Source organism: Lactuca serriola, chromosome 1 (genome assembly GCF_051521515.1).
Source record: "Lactuca serriola cultivar US96UC23 chromosome 1, Lser_US96UC23_V15, whole genome shotgun sequence".
Lineage (NCBI taxonomy): Eukaryota > Viridiplantae > Streptophyta > Magnoliopsida > Asterales > Asteraceae > Lactuca > Lactuca serriola.
Genome location: NC_136408.1, coordinates 218,272,791 through 218,289,151, shown reverse-complemented (window position 1 = coordinate 218,289,151; position 16,361 = coordinate 218,272,791).

The following is a 16,361-nucleotide window of genomic DNA, read 5'->3' as shown; positions in this document are numbered from 1 at the left end:
ATACAAGTTGTATTGTATGATGAATGAGAATTTTCATCTTTGAAAATTAAGACTAATTCTTTGATCACATGTATATGTGAGTCAATTGAAGGACTAAGGAATTAGGTACACTGGGTGTGCGCTGGTCAAGGTCCACCACAAAGATTAATTTGTCATGATGTACTGAAGATTAGTAAATATGATTATACTTATAAGGTTAAGTATAATTCTGTAACATTGGAAAGGTTACAATGTATGACAAAACAAATGAGAAGAATCAAATTAGGCAGAAAGATAAAAGTTTCTCAAATCTGAAAGGATGGGAGAGTACTTTAGTATCGTATTTCATGATCATCTTAATGGTTATGAAACCATATCACAAATTCATACTCTAAGGACGTCTTAGTGCATTGTTATGGCTAAGAAGAGAGGTCATGAATTTTTGGATTGGTTAAAATCAAGAAGATGAGTCATATTTCGTTCCAAAACAATTCTTAGAGTCATACTCCAAGATTGTAACATTGAGTGACATAAAGTAAGGTTTAAAACACTTACCAAATGTAGTGTAAAATGTTTCTACCCTTGTACATTTGAGATTGGTAAGTTGTGATGTCTTGGATGAGACAAAGACCAACTAAGACCAATTGTGTGAAGTGTTAGTCTTGATAAGAATCTGCACTATCCCTTTGTCACACCCCGCTAAAGCGGAAACGCAAGGTATGAGAGCGATAACGGTTTCAATGCAAAAGATAAAGATACATCACCATAGCAATATTTAAAATTTACAACCCATAGCTTCAAACGAAACAGAATACAAGTTTTTCAAAATAACATTGTTCAAAATATAACTTCATAATAGCTTCAACACGATGCAGCATGCTCTATGATGATGAATCTTTACATCCACTTACTAATTATTTCCTGAAAAAGCATGTAAAACGAGCGTCAACTATGAAAATAGTTGGTGAGTTCACAAGTTTATAAAATCGAGCTTGAAATAAGGCTTTTCGTAAATACAGTACATTGCTTTAATGATAAACATAGTTGATTGCTATTAATGAATACAAGTTTATTGCTATAACGAGAAACGAGTTTGTATGTGTATGAGCAAACAATGAGTCTCAACCAAACCTATGACTGAAGCCCTATCGAGATCTATGCTTATCGTTCCATAGATGAATATGGTATCATGCACTCCAGCGATTCGGGCGAGTGAGCAGTTGTCAATTCCTAATAGCGCTATCCATAATGACCATTGGCTCAAAGAGTTAATGGTTAGAGATAAGGGAAGGGCCTTAGTACGATAAGTTCTCATGTTCCGTGTTGCATAGACATACATAAAGAAACATAGCAATACAATAGCAATCGTGTTTGATACAAATCAATTTAAATACAACATACAAATAGTAGTTTTTCTGGACATGCTTTTCCACCCCAAAACATAAAACTGAAAATAGGGGAGTGCGTGAATACTCACAATATGCAAAATATAGTAATCAAGTTTATACGAATCAATTAGATATAATGAACATAAGTAGTTTAGGACATGCTTTTCCACCCCAAAACATAAAAACCGAAAATAGGGGAGTACGTGAATACTCACAATATGCAAAATATAGTAATCAAGTTTATGTGAGTCAATTAAATATAACGAACATAAATAGTTTAGGACATGCTTTTCCACCCCAAAACATAAAAACTGAAAATAGGGGAGTGCGTGAATACTCACGATGTTTTGTGTAGACACAAGCGGTACTTCGGGATGCACCAACGTCTTACTACCGGGATCCTACGACATCAAACACACGCACTAGTGAGTTTCCATGTCGATATCTAATGCTAATATACTAAATTCTACATATAGGGAAATGCCAATTTATGTTTTAGTATTGGATTTTATATCAATTAGTTACACTTTTTCTGAAGTAATGAAATTCTATATATCGGGCGATTAATTACAACCTTGGAATATAAACTTTCCAAATTTTTAAGTCCTTATTACAACATAAATTCACGAAAATAGCATTCGAGGGATAAAAATTCTCAAACTTTTTATTTAACTGTTATTACACAATACTAAGCTGGGAAAAATATAAAAATGGATTTCCAAGCTGTTTAATTATATTTTATGATTTTTGAGCATTTATTTCAATAAAAATTTAAATAAATAGAAAAAAAGTTTCCAAAATTACCCAAACTTTTTAATTAACTTTTATTGTACATAAATAGACTGGGAAAAATATAAAAGATATTTTTCAGTGGTTATTTGTATTTTTCCTTGTTTTATTCCTTTAAATAGTCATTAATTAAAGAAATAATATTAAACAGTTAAAATAAATCACCATAAATTTTTGTAACATAATTTACAGTATAAATATCCTGGGAAAAATATCAAAAGTAGTTTTCATAATGTATAAACTGGTTTTTGGTATTTATGAATATTTAAGTGTATTTTAGTGCAATTAACATTAGAAAATAAGAGAAAAATAGTTTACAGTAGAGAAAAATATTCAAAATCTTTATGTAACCTCCTACCGTATAATATTATATCCTGGTAAATTTTCATGAATTTTGGATAATCAGAACTATTTTTCCCATTTTTAGACCATTATAATTACCAAGAATTGGTAAAAATAGTAAGACATGATGAAAAATCTTGAAATTATTTTCTGAAGTTATCCATAACAGTTAAGGTATGCGAAAATTTTTAGATACAATTTTCATATCCTCTATGGGGGTTTTGTAATTTATCATGTCCTAAATAAAAGAAAATTAGAAATCGTATTAAACAGTAACAAAAATTTCTGAAATTTGGTGAGGGGTCATTATTCCCCATAAGTATCATCCATGAATTTATTTAGGATTTATTGACCTCTGGAAGTATTTTATATGATTTATGCCCTTGGTTTTAGCAATAACTCTAATAAATCAAAGAAATAACAAAAGCTCTTGAAATTTTCCAGATTATCTCATGCATGCAAGAGCTTTCAAAAGGAAAAATGTTAAGAATGTATTCTGAAGAGAAATGAGGGTAATGATTCCAAACAATTTAAGAAAAGTTGCATGCAATAATGCATGAAGTGTAGATGTGGCTGAAGTTCATGAATTTGTGTAGCCCATTCAGTGAGGTTTTAAGCCACGAAATTTCAACCATCATTCACTAGGTATGTTAAGTTTCTAAGGTATTTTTCCTCAGATTTATGGTTGGGTTTAAGGCCATTGATTATGCAAGACAAAAATAGTGATCACAGAAAAAGAGCTGTATGCGCAATCTTTTTGTAAAATCTGCCAAAAATCGGATATTTAATATTTTACAGTAAGACCAGTCGGGTTTGAAAGTTAATTGGTGGAAATAACCAATACAAAAAGAATATCATGATTTGGTTAATAAATGGCTGAGTTATGACTGTTCAAAGTCGAACAAAGTAATCTGGCAGATTGCATGTTTGCTTGTGTGCATTATTAGGGTATTTCAACAAGAACATCATGCATGTCTTTGGTAAGGCCCGATTTCTAACACATGCATGGAATGAATGAGCATCCAAGATGTACTAGAAATGGTTTAAATGCTTTTGTTCATGCATGAACACAAAAGAAATGGAGAAGAACATGAAATATTAGGTTTTGATGTCACATGATCATATGTGCATCTTTTCCACTCCTTGCATGGGTTTGATCCCGGATTTTCACCATCTCTAACACATGCATTGTGTTATGGTGAGAATCTACAAACCACAAGGGAAAATTAAAGAATTCTAGCCATGGAATGGCATAGAATCCGAAAAGAAGAGAAGACTAAGAAGAAAAAGAGGTTTAACCATGAAACTTATGGAAGAAGATGTTGTTGTTTACCTTGGTTTTGACCTTGAGAGAAGTAAGAACACTTCAAGGGCTTCACAATCTCGAAATTTTGCAGAGAATTGAGAGGATTTTCGTGAGTTTAGAGAGAGGGAAGAAGAGAGTAAAGTGTGTGAAGAGAGTGAAGTGATAGAGTGAAGAGGAAGAGGTGGAGTGGGGGTTTAAGCTTAATGATTGTGTTTTGGGGAAGAGAGAGGGCATGGGGAGAGGTGATGGCCGGTTTTTGCATGCATTTTGGCCTCCTCTCTCCTAAATTTTAAACTTTATAAAATTCCCTCCTAAATCTTTATAAAAACCCTAATTTTATAAAAGTGTTTATTAAGCAAATTTGGATTTATTTAAAATCTTGTTTTCAAAAAAATAAATTATGATTAATACTTGGTTATTTAATTTCTATTTCGTTGACTATAATTCATAATTTGATTAATAAAAATTTGATATTAGGAAGTTTATAGCCAAATTTTATAAAGTTTTTAAGCTTTATAATTTATAACTTCGGATTTTTGGCTCTTTAGGGTTTTTGGAATATTGTTTGATATTCAACAACATGTTGAAGTATAATTAGAATGTTTTAATTTATTTTTAGAGTTTTATACCCTATTTCAATTATAACAAAGCTTGAAGTTTTATTCTAATTATAGTATTGGCATTTCCTATTGTAGCTAAGCAACTTACTAGAATTGTAAGTATCAACTATATTAGTCCTAGACCTTAGTTGGATCCTAGTTTATGCAAGATTTTTGACCTAATCTATACTACTAGGTAATGGCATGTTGTGCATGAATGGTTTTTATAAAGATGCATGAGTCCGAGAATGACCTGAATTGGCAGTTGTCACAGTATCCCCCACTTAAAAAGAATTTCGTCCCGAAATTCATTCTATGTCATCGCTTGTCATCGCAAGGGAATAGTTGCGGATACTTTTCCTTTATGTAGTCCTCGCGCTCCCAGGTGTACTCCGGCCCGCGTTTTGAGTTCCATCGAACTTTCAAAATCGGGATCTTACTCCGCTTAAGTTGTTTTACCTCCCTGTCAAGGATTTCTATCGGTTCCTCAACGAAGCTCAGCTTATCATTGATCTTAATTTCCTCCAGGGGTATTATCAATGTTTCGTCGGCTAGACATTTCTTAAGGTTGGAGACATGGAATGTGTCGTGAATGGCGCTTAACTCTTGGGGCAATTGAAGTTTATACGCTACCGGACCAATCCTTTCAAGGATTTCAAAGGGTCCAACATATCTCGGGCTTAGTTTTCCTTTCTTACCAAAACACACAAGCCCTTTCCAAGGCGACACTTTTAAAAGTACCTTGTCTCCTACTTGGAATTCTAATGGTTTTCGACGATTATCCGCATAACTTTTCTGACGATCTCTAGCAGCTTTAAGCTTATCCTTGATGATAGCAATCTTGTCAGATGTTTCCTGGATAAGTTCGACTCTAGACAACTGTCTGTCTCTGATTTCTATCCAACATAAGGGCGAACGACACTCGCGTCCATACAATACCTCATATGGAGCACATTGGATACTCGTGTGGTAACTGTTATTGTAGGAAAACTCAATTAGGGGTAAATGAGTATCCCAATTTCCTTTGAACTCAATGACACACGCTCGTAGCATGTCTTCCAATGTTTGTATTGTTCTCTCAGTTTGCCCATCTGTCTGAGGGTGGTAAGCTGTGCTCAAATCTATCTTGGTTCCTAGTGCCCTCTGTAACATCCACCAAAATCGAGATGTAAAACGACTATCTCTATCAGAAATGATAGATAGGGGTACACCATGCAGAGAAACAATTTTGCTACCGGTGCCGCTCCGGGAATTAATTCTATACGAAATTCGACCTGTCTATAAGGGGGTAGACCGGGCAATTCCACCGGAAATACTTCGGGATAGTTTTGAACCACTGGAATCTCCTTGTGTTGTTTAGCTTCAGGTTCTCTTTCTAGCACGTGAGCCATGAATGCAATACAATTCTTCTTCAGGTACTTGTGAATCTTCATGCTTGATACTATGTTTAAACTTCTTCCTGGTTTCTCATCGTGTATGATAAGGGTTTCTCCATTAGGGAGAGGCACTCTAATGACTTTCTCATAACAACCAATGTCCGCTCTATTTTTGGATAACCAATCCATCCCTACTATCACATCAAAACTACCTAGCTCTATAGGAATTAGGTCAATGCTAAAGAGTTTATCAGCTAAATTCAAAGTACAACCAGGAATTATATCACTAGCCCTAATTTCATACCCATCAGCAAGTTCAATAGCATAAGCATTCTTCATCATTACCGATTTCAAGCCAATTAACGGTCTAAATGCTAAAGAAACAAAACTCCTATCTGCTCCCGCATCGAATATTACTGATGCAAAATGGTTGTTCAGGAGGAACGTACCTGTTATCACTTCAGGGTTCTGACGAGCTTCTTCTGCACCAATCACAAAGGCTACACCTCTTGGCTGTCCAACTTGATTTCCTTGAAAGTTTTGCCTTGCTTGGCCTTGTCCATTGTTACCAGGTCCATTGTTCAGTTTAGGACATGCTCTACGGAGATGATCAGTACTCCCGCACTCGTAACATGTCCTTTTCCCCTCCTTATTCACCTTACAATACTTCGAGTAATGGCCTGTTTGCTTACAGTTTTGGCACACCGGGTAAGCTCCCTTGTGATGGAAGTTACACTTATTGCACTTCGGAAGCGGCCCTGAGTACTGCTTTCGCTCCTGCACTTCCCGTTCTTGAGTTTTCACTGGTTCTTGCTCCTGGGCTCTTACCATAAAATTTCTTGAGACTTTCTGCTTCCTCCCTGACTTGCCTCCATATTTCTTCTCTCCCTGATTTGTTGGCTTCCTCTTGCTACTAGAGCTTTCCTTTGCTGATGCTCCCATCCTTATCACATCATTGGTTAGTCAATTTGCTAGGCTTACTGCACTTTGAATGGTAGTTGGGTTTGCTGAGGTAACCATTCCCCGAATCTCTGGTGCCAAACCCCAGATGTAACGATCTATCCGTTTCTCCTCAGGAGTAACCATGTGAGGTACTAGTTTTGCTAGTTCATGAAATCGGACTGTGTACTTCTCTATTTGTGTTCCAACCATAGAATGGTTCCAGAATTCAGATTCAAGTTTCTGAAGTTCATCCTTGGGATAATACTCCTCTATCAGCAGCTTCTTTAGGTCTTCCCAAGTTAGCTGATATGCTGCTGTACGGCCTCGGGTTTGCACTAGAGTATTCCACCAGGTTAATGCCCTATCTTGGAATAGGCAAGATGCATACTCAACTTTGTTGCGCTCGAGGCATTTGCTAATAAGAAGGACCGACTTCATGCTGTCAATCCATTTCAGCAACCCGACCGCACCTTCCTTTCCATAGAACTCCTTAGGTTTACAGGCCATAAAGGACTTGTAGTTACATTCTCTTTCATTGTTTCCCCGGTATCCTCCACTACTTCCTTGGTTAGCAATAAGTCCTGCAGTTACTTGAGTAACAATGTTTGGGATTGCTTGCATGAGTTGTTGTGCTACCATTTGAGCAACATCGGGTGTTTCGTTCTGTGGGCGCCCGCGATTAGGCCTTCCTGACATGGTTCTATGACACAGGAGAAGAAATACGTATAAATACATAAAATAATGTATAATATGTATTTCACTACCATTTTGAAAACTGTAAGTGTTGTCAAATTAATGGGTTGCATTAATACTATGCATATAGATTTGAGAAAGGAAAGAAAAGAAAAATCTCTTTTATTCAACCATTTACCAAATAAATTTTAGGGTTTGACCTCATAGTAAAAGTTTTCAAACATAAAATAAAATTTTTCATTACCATTTGAAATAATCTTAAAACCAAACCAATACATCAATCCCAAAATAAAGTTTTAAATATTTTTTCCCAAAAGACACCCAACATGGGTTTTCATTTCAAAACAAAATAAAACAAAATACTGAAATCAGAACCAAAAGCCAATCGCTATCCCAACAAGAAGCATCAACACCACAATCAGGAACAGCCCACCAAACACATAATATGTTGTCATCGCATGACCTGCCTCTCGTCTAGCAGCACTAGCAGTGTCAGCAGTCTCCATCGAATGCTGATACAGGATTTCCATTCCTGCCAAGACTTCATCCAAAACTTCTCGATGCCCAGCTATCACAGCGAGACTGTGACGTAGGCCCGCTGCTATCGACTGCAATCTCCGGGACTCCTCCGGGGTCATACCTGGCTGTCTGACAGGCATCCCTATGACTTGCTGAGGTGAGGGTGCTCTCGGTCCTGCATCGCTGGGTCCTACTCCGCTAGGTCCTTCCGTGCCATGTCCTGCTGTGCTGGCGGGTATCCTTCCTGGAATGGGAACACTCTTCCTCGCTGTCCTCCGAATGCGAAGTCCATAAAGCGGTGGCTGTGGCAACACCGATGGAGGTGATGCCTCGCGTCGTTGACTCGGGGCGTTGTCATTGCTGATCTCCACCGAGTTCCCTATATCTTCCGTATCCTCTGATGGGTCTTCTTCTACCGAGGCGGGGGGATTACGTCGAGGGATAACAGTGACGTAGCCGGATTCATCGGCTGAGGCGGTAGCGCGGGAAGATGACGATGTTGACATAATGGACTGTGACATAGTTTCAATGAGATATGAAATAAATGACAATGCATGCCTATAATATGCAATGCTTACACACACCAAAATTAACCTTTTGAAATTTTGAAATAAAGTTTTCTCAAATGTTTTTGTTGAACATATTCCCATTATAATTAGCTCAAGCTTTGTATAAATCTTTTCTTAATTAAACATAGGTGATCAGGCTATGTTTAATCGAGGTCCAATAATACAACTCCCGACCTAATTATATTAGTAATATGTTTGATGTAAAAAGAATTTCTTTGTAAGTTTTAGTTATAGGTTGTGTTTTCTTAAAGAAAAACCGATGTTCTCTATAACTTTAGCTCTGATACCACTTCTGTCACACCCCGCTAAAGCGGAAACGCAAGGTATGACAGCGATAACGGTTTCAATGCAAAAGATAAAGATACATCACCATAGCAATATTTAAAAGTTACAACCCATAGCTTCAAACGAAACAGAATACAAGTTTTTCAAAATAACATTGTTCAAAATATAACTTCATAATAGCTTCAACACGATGCAGCATGCTCTATGATGATGAATCTTTACATCCACTTACTAATTATTTCCTGAAAAAGCATGTAAAACGAGCGTCAACTATGAAAATAGTTGGTGAGTTCACAAGTTTATAAAATCGAGCTTGAAATAAGGCTTTTCGTAAATACAAGTACATTGCTTTAATGATAAACAGAGTTGATTGCTATTAATGAATACAAGTTTATTGCTGTAACGAGAAACGAGTTTGTATGTGTATGAGCAAACAATGAGTCTCAACCAAACCTATGACTGAAGCCCTATCGAGATCTATGCTTATCGTTCCATAGATGAATATGGTATCATGCACTCCAGCGATTCGGGCGAGTGAGGAGTTGTCAATTCCTAATAGCGCTATCCATAATGACCATTGGCTCAAAGAGTTAATGGTTAGAGATAAGGGAAGGGCCTTAGTACGATAAGTTCTCATGTTCCGTGTTGCATAGACATACATAAAGAAACATAGCAATACAATAGCAATCGTGTTTGATACAAATCAATTTAAATACAACATACAAATACTAGTTTTTCTGGACATGCTTTTCCACCCCAAAACATAAAACTGAAAATAGGGGAGTGCGTGAATACTCACAATATGCAAAATATAGTAATCAAGTTTATACGAATCAATTAGATATAACGAACATAAGTAGTTTAGGACATGCTTTTCCACCCCAAAACATAAAAACCGAAAATAGGGGAGTACGTGAATACTCACAATATGCAAAATATAGTAATCAAGTTTATGTGAGTCAATTAAATATAACGAACATAAATAGTTTAGGACATGCTTTTCCACCCCAAAACATAAAAACTAAAAATAGGGGAGTGCGTGAATACTCACGATGTTTTGTGTAGACACAAGCGGTACTTCGGGATGCACCAACGTCTTACTACCGGGATCCTACGACATCAAACACACGCACTAGTGAGTTTCCATGTCGATATCTAATGCTAATATACTAAATTCTACATATAGGGAAATGCCAATTTATGTTTTAGTATTGGATTTTATATCAATTAGTTACACTTTTTCTGAAGTAATGAAATTCTATATATCGGGCGATTAATTACAACCTTGGAATATAAACTTTCCAAATTTTTAAGTCCTTATTACAACATAAATTCACGAAAATAGCATTCGAGGGATAAAAATTCTCAAACTTTTTTTTTAACTGTTATTACACAATACTAAGCTGGGAAAAATATAAAAATGGATTTCCAAGCTGTTTAATTATATTTTATGATTTTTGAGCATTTATTTCAATAAAAATTGAAATAAATAGAAAAAAAGTTTCCAAAATTACCCAAACTTTTTAATTAACTTTTATTGTACATAAATAGACTGGGAAAAATATAAAAGATATTTTTCAGTGGTTATTTGTATTTTTCCTTGTTTTATTCCTTTAAATAGTCATTAATTAAAGAAATAATATTAAACAGTTAAAATAAATCACCATAAATTTTTGTAACATAATTTACAGTATAAATATCCTGGGAAAAATATCAAAAGTAGTTTTCATAATGTATAAACTGGTTTTTGGTATTTATGAATATTTAAGTGTATTTTAGTGCAATTAACATTAGAAAATAAGAGAAAAATAGTTTACAGTAGAGAAAAATATTCAAAATCTTTATGTAACCTCCTACCGTATAATATTATATCCTGGTAAATTTTCATGAATTTTGGAAAATCAGAACTATTTTTCCCATTTTTAGACCATTATAATTACCAAGAATTGGTAAAAATAGTAAGACATGATGAAAAATCTTGAAATTATTTTCTGAAGTTATCCATAACAGTTAAGGTATGCGAAAATTTTTAGATACAATTTTCATATCCTCTATGGGGGTTTTGTAATTTATCATGTCCTAAATAAAAGAAAATTAGAAATCGTATTAAACAGTAACAAAAATTTCTGAAATTTGGTGAGGGTTCATTATTCCCCATAAGTATCATCCATGAATTTATTTAGGATTTATTGACCTCTGGAAGTATTTTATATGATTTATGCCCTTGGTTTTAGCAATAACTCTAATAAATCAAAGAAATAACAAAAGCTCTTGAAATTTTCCAGATTATCTCATGCATGCAAGAGCTTTCAAAAGGAGAAATGTTAAGAATGTATTCTGAAGAGAAATGAGGGTAATGATTCCAAACAATTTAAGAAAAGTTGCATGCAATAATGCATGAAGTGTAGATGTGGCTGAAGTTCATGAATTTGTGTAGCCCATTCAGTGAGGTTTTAAGCCACGAAATTTCAACCATCATTCACTAGGTATGTTAAGTTTCTAAGGTATTTTTCCTCAGATTTATGGTTGGGTTTAAGGCCATTGATTATGCAAGACAAAAATAGTGATCACAGAAAAAGAGCTGTATGCGCAATCTTTTTGTAAAATCTGCCAAAAATCGGATATTTAATATTTTACAGTAAGACCAGTCGGGTTTGAAAGTTAATTGGTGGAAATAACCAATACAAAAAGAATATCATGATTTGGTTAATAAATGGCTGAGTTATGACTGTTCAAAGTCGAACAAAGTAATCTGGCAGATTGCATGTTTGCTTGTGTGCATTATTAGGGTATTTCAACAAGAACATCATGCATGTCTTTGGTAAGGCCCGATTTCTAACACATGCATGGAATGAATGAGCATCCAAGATGTACTAGAAATGGTTTAAATGCTTTTGTTCATGCATGAACACAAAAGAAATGGAGAAGAACATGAAATATTAGGTTTTGATGTCACATGATCATATGTGCATCTTTTCCACTCCTTGCATGGGTTTGATCCCGGATTTTCACCATCTCTAACACATGAATTGTGTTATGGTGAGAATCTACAAACCACAAGGGAAAATTAAAGAATTCTAGCCATGGAATGGCATAGAATCCGAAAAGAAGAGAAGACTAAGAAGAAAAAGAGGTTTAACCATGAAACTTATGGAAGAAGATGTTGTTGTTTACCTTGGTTTTGACCTTGAGAGAAGTAAGAACACTTCAAGGGCTTCACAATCTCAAAATTTTGCAGAGAATTGAGAGGATTTTCGTGAGTTTAGAGAGAGGGAAGAAGAGAGTAAAGTGTGTGAAGAGAGTGAAGTGATAGAGTGAAGAGGAAGAGGTGGAGTGGGGGTTTAAGCTTAATGATTGTGTTTTGGGGAAGAGAGAGGGCATGGGGAGAGGTGATGGCCGGTTTTTGCATGCATTTTGGCCTCCTCTCTCCTAAATTTTAAACTTTATAAAATTCCCTCCTAAATCTTTATAAAAACCCTAATTTTATAAAAGTGTTTATTAAGCAAATTTGGATTTATTTAAAATCTTGTTTTCAAAAAAATAAATTATGATTAATACTTGGTTATTTAATTTCTATTTCGTTGACTATAATTCATAATTTGATTAATAAAAATTTGATATTAGGAAGTTTATAGCCAAATTTTATAAAGTTTTTAAGCTTTATAATTTATAACTTCGGATTTTTGGCTCTTTAGGGTTTTTGGAATATTGTTTGATATTCAACAACATGTTGAAGTATAATTAGAATGTTTTAACTTATTTTTAGAGTTTTATACCCTATTTCAATTATAACAAAGCTTGAAGTTTTATTCTAATTATAGTATTGGCATTTCCTATTGTAGCTAAGCAACTTACTAGAATTGTAAGTATCAAGTATATTAGTCCTAGACCTTAGTTGGATCCTAGTTTATGCAAGATTTTTGACCTAATCTATACTACTAGGTAATGGCATGTTGTGCATGAATGGTTTTTATAAAGATGCATGAGTCCGAGAATGACCTGAATTGGCAGTTGTCACAGTATCCCCCACTTAAAAAGAATTTCGTCCCGAAATTCATTCTATGTCATCGCTTGTCATCGCAAGGGAATAGTTGCGGATACTTTTCCTTTATGTAGTCCTCGCGCTCCCAGGTGTACTCCGGCCCGCGTTTTGAGTTCCATCGAACTTTCAAAATCGGGATCTTACTCCGCTTAAGTTGTTTTACCTCCCTGTCAAGGATTTCTATCGGTTCCTCAACGAAGCTCAGCTTATCATTGATCTTAATTTCCTCCAGGGGTATTATCAATGTTTCGTCGGCTAGACATTTCTTAAGGTTGGAGACGTGGAATGTGTCGTGAATGGCGCTTAACTCTTGGGGCAATTGAAGTTTATACGCTACCGGACCAATCCTTTCAAGGATTTCAAAGGGTCCAACATATCTCGGGCTTAGTTTTCCTTTCTTACCAAAACACACAAGCCCTTTCCAAGGCGACACTTTTAAAAGTACCTTGTCTCCTACTTGGAATTCTAATGGTTTTCGACGATTATCCGCATAACTTTTCTGACGATCTCTAGCAGCTTTAAGCTTATCCTTGATGATAGCAATCTTGTCAGATGTTTCCTGGATAAGTTCGACTCTAGACAACTGTCTGTCTCTGATTTCTATCCAACATAAGGGCGAACGACACTCGCGTCCATACAATACCTCATATGGAGCACATTGGATACTCGTGTGGTAACTGTTATTGTAGGAAAACTCAATTAGGGGTAAATGAGTATCCCAATTTCCTTTGAACTCAATGACACACGCTCGTAGCATGTCTTCCAATGTTTGTATTGTTCTCTCAGTTTGCCCATCTGTCTGAGGGTGGTAAGCTGTGCTCAAATCTATCTTGGTTCCTAGTGCCCTCTGTAACATCCACCAAAATCGAGATGTAAAACGACTATCTCTATCAGAAATGATAGATAGGGGTACACCATGCAGAGAAACAATTTTGCTACCGGTGCCGCTCCGGGAATTAATTCTATACGAAATTCGACCTGTCTATAAGGGGGTAGACCGGGCAATTCCACCGGAAATACTTCGGGATAGTTTTGAACCACTGGAATCTCCTTGAGTTGTTTAGCTTCAGGTTCTCTTTCTAGCACGTGAGCCATGAATGCAATACAATTCTTCTTCAGGTACTTGTGAATCTTCATGCTTGATACTATGTTTAAACTTCTTCCTGGTTTCTCATCGTGTATGATAAGGGTTTCTCCATTAGGGAGAGGCACTCTAATGACTTTCTCATAACAACCAATGTCCGCTCTATTTTTGGATAACCAATCCATCCCTACTATCACATCAAAACTACCTAGCTCTATAGGAATTAGGTCAATGCTAAAGAGTTTATCAGCTAAATTCAAAGTACAACCAGGAATTATATCACTAGCCCTAATTTCATACCCATCAGCAAGTTCAATAGCATAAGCATTCCTCATCATTACCGATTTCAAGCCAATTAACGGTCTAAATGCTAAAGAAACAAAACTCCTATCTGCTCCCGCATCGAATATTACTGATGCAAAATGATTGTTCAGGAGGAACGTACCTGTTATCACTTCAGGGTTCTGACGAGCTTCTTCTGCACCAATCACAAAGGCTACACCTCTTGGCTGTCCAACTTGATTTCCTTGAAAGTTTTGCCTTGCTTGGCCTTGTCCATTGTTACCAGGTCCATTGTTCAGTTTAGGACATGCTCTACGGAGATGATCAGTACTCCCGCACTCGTAACATGTCCTTTTCCCCTCCTTATTCGCCTTACAATACTTCGAGTAATGGCCTGTTTGCTTACAGTTTTGGCACACCGGGTAAGCTCCCTTGTGATGGAAGTTACACTTATTGCACTTCGGAAGCGGCCCTGAGTACTGCTTTCGCTCCTGCACTTCCCGTTCTTGAGTTTTCACTGGTTCTTGCTCCTGGGCTCTTACCATAAAATTTCTTGAGACTTTCTGCTTCCTCCCTGACTTGCCTCCATATTTCTTCTCTCCCTGATTTGTTGGCTTCCTCTTGCTACTAGAGCTTTCCTTTGCTGATGCTCCCATCCTTATCACATCATTGGTTAGTCAATTTGCTAGGCTTACTGCACTTTGAATGGTAGTTGGGTTTGCTGAGGTAACCATTCCCCGAATCTCTGGTGCCAAACCCCAGATGTAACGATCTATCCGTTTCTCCTCAGGAGTAACCATGTGAGGTACTAGTTTTGCTAGTTCATGAAATCGGACTGTGTACTTCTCTATTTGTGTTCCAACCATAGAATGGTTCCAGAATTCAGATTCAAGTTTCTGAAGTTCATCCTTGGGATAATACTCCTCTATCAGCAGCTTCTTTAGGTCTTCCCAAGTTAGCTGATATGCTGCTGTACGGCCTCGGGTTTGCACTAGAGTATTCCACCAGGTTAATGCCCTATCTTGGAATAGGCAAGATGCATACTCAACTTTGTTGCGCTCGAGGCATTTGCTAATAAGAAGGACCGACTTCATGCTGTCAATCCATTTCAGCAACCCGACCGCACCTTCCTTTCCATAGAACTCCTTAGGTTTACAGGCCATAAAGGACTTGTAGTTACATTCTCTTTCATTGTTTCCCCGGTATCCTCCACTACTTCCTTGGTTAGCAATAAGTCCTGCAGTTACTTGAGTAACAATGTTTGGGATTGCTTGCATGAGTTGTTGTGCTACCATTTGAGCAACATCGGGTGTTTCGTTCTGTGGGCGCCCGCGATTAGGCCTTCCTGACATGGTTCTATGACACAGGAGAAGAAATACGTATAAATACATAAAATAATGTATAATATGTATTTCACTACCATTTTGAAAACTGTAAGTGTTGTCAAATTAATGGGTTGCATTAATACTATGCATATAGATTTGAGAAAGGAAAGAAAAGAAAAATCTCTTTTATTCAACCATTTACCAAATAAATTTTAGGGTTTGACCTCATAGTAAAAGTTTTCAAACATAAAATAAAATTTTTCATTACCATTTGAAATAATCTTAAAACCAAACCAATACATCAATCCCAAAATAAAGTTTTAAATATTTTTTCCCAAAAGACACCCAACATGGGTTTTCATTTCAAAACAAAATAAAACAAAATACTGAAATCAGAACCAAAAGCCAATCACTATCCCAACAAGAAGCATCAACACCACAATCAGGAACAGCCCACCAAACACATAATATGCTGTCATCGCATGACCTGCCTCTCGTCTAGCAGCACTAGCAGTGTCAGCAGTCTCCATCGAATGCTGATACAGGATTTCCATTCCTGCCAAGACTTCATCCAAAACTTCTCGATGCCCAGCTATCACAGCGAGACTGTGACGTAGGCCCGCTGCTATCGACTGCAATCTCCGGGACTCCTCCGGGGTCATACCTGGCTGTCTGACAGGCATCCCTATGACTTGCTGAGGTGAGGGTGCTCTCGGTCCTGCATCGCTGGGTCCTACTCCGCTAGGTCCTGCCGTGCCATGTCCTGCTGTGCTGGCGGGTATCCTTCCTGGAATGGGAACACTCTTCCTCGCTGTCCTCCGAATGCGAAGTCCATAAAGCG